A 1,697-nucleotide genomic window follows, 5' to 3' on the forward strand; every position below is an offset into this window, starting at 1 on the left:
TTGATTATAATTTGAGAACATGTTTGTATGATCAATTCCCATGATTCCCCTATGACCCCATGACACCCTAGTGCTTTTTATCAATTGTTTACAACCCTTTTAATTCATCTTGCTTATTTACTTTCATTGCTATTTAGTTAGTGACCTTCTACATCAACCCAAATTGTGACACCCCTAAGACACCACTAGTTTCAATAGAAATCTCATCTCAATTCCCGTCCCTTGGGATCCGACCTTTACTTGCCTCTTTACTAATTGTAGAGTTGTTTGTGAAGTTATAAATTGTGTTTTCATTCGGACGTGACCCAACGACAACATCTATTAAATTGTGAACATGAAACGGACCGATCAAAAATGGCGCCGTTGCCGGGGACGGTGTTAACTTGATTTAGATTTTCTTATATTGTTATTAGTTGTGTCTTTATTTACCTTGGGGAAGTAAAACTCCTCAAGGTTTGTTCTAATTGTTTTCGAGTTGTTTGATATTTTGCATGTCTAGAAGGTCACAAAGTGATTTGTTACCTTTTGATCGTGAAATTGAAAGAACCTTGACAAACAATAGGAGATTTGCTAGGAGGAATTTGAGAGGTATTAGTGAGGTAGTGGATATTCAACCAACTATTGAGTTCATCAACCCTTTTGCAAGAGAAGGTGAGGAGAACCCAACACAAAATACCCCACAAAATCAACCTACAATGCCTAAATTTTCATCACATTCCGTACGCACCGAGGAGAACCTACCCAATGGTACTCCCACACCACAACATTTGACCGGAAATTTTATTGCCAAATCGGCCTTTATCCAATTAGTCGAAAGGAGCCAATTTGGGGGGATGCCTAGTGAAGACCCTCATTCTCATATGGAAACCTTTTGTGACTATTGTGATGCGATTTCTCAAACCGGTGTAACTCAAGACCAAATTCGATGGGCCTTATTTCCTTTTTCTCTAATCGGCACCGCGAAACAATGGTTGAAGGGCCTTGATAAGGCCACTCTCGGAATTGATTCTTGGAAGAAGTTGGCTCTAGCTTTCTACAAAAAGTTCTACCCACCGGAAAAGACTAACATGCTAAGAGCTCAAATTACGGGTTTTAAGCAAAGGGATGAAGAATCTTTGTATGAAGCTTGGGAGCGGTTCAAGGGAATTTGTCGCTCATGTCCCCACCATGGACTTAGCGAGTGGTTCTTGGTACAACAATTTTGGAACGGTTTATATGAAGATTCAAGGAACATTCTCAACATGGGATCAAATGGAATGTTCACCGAAGTTGATGACAATCAAACATGGAACACGATTGAGGAAATGGTGGTCCATAACTCACAATATAGTAGACCTCGCAAGGCTACTAGAGGAGGAAGGCATGAAGTGGACTCCGTTACTCAATTGGGTGCTCAACTTAGTGCTCACATTGACACAATAAATTTGAAGTTTGAACAAGCAATGGCTAGACTTGAAGAGGCCTCAAAATCACCAAAGCATCATGTTAATGCCATGACGGCATCCTCATCAATCCCAAGTGGGATATGTGAGAATTGTGGAACTTTGTGACAAGACCAAAGTGAATGTAGGGGAACAAATGAACAAGTGAATGCTTTCCAAGCATACAAGAGTGGTACCCCTTATTCCAACTATTACAATGAAAACACCAAGTTTCATCCAAATCTCTCATACAAAAGCCAAAATGTTCAAAACCCT

The 1,697-nt window shown here is 40.1% G+C and overlaps 1 non-coding gene across 1 annotated transcript; it reads right to left on the bottom strand.

The window, feature by feature from the left end:
* Window positions 1–1,067: 1,067 nt before the first annotated feature.
* On the bottom strand, window positions 1,068–1,174 carry LOC141624146 (small nucleolar RNA R71). The gene has a single exon (XR_012533957.1). It is a non-coding gene; the product is annotated as a small nucleolar RNA R71 (small nucleolar RNA).
* Between the last annotated feature and the right edge of the window lie 523 nt (window positions 1,175–1,697).

The sequence above is a fragment of the Silene latifolia genome, chromosome X, assembly GCF_048544455.1.
Source record: "Silene latifolia isolate original U9 population chromosome X, ASM4854445v1, whole genome shotgun sequence".
Taxonomy (NCBI): domain Eukaryota; kingdom Viridiplantae; phylum Streptophyta; class Magnoliopsida; order Caryophyllales; family Caryophyllaceae; genus Silene; species Silene latifolia.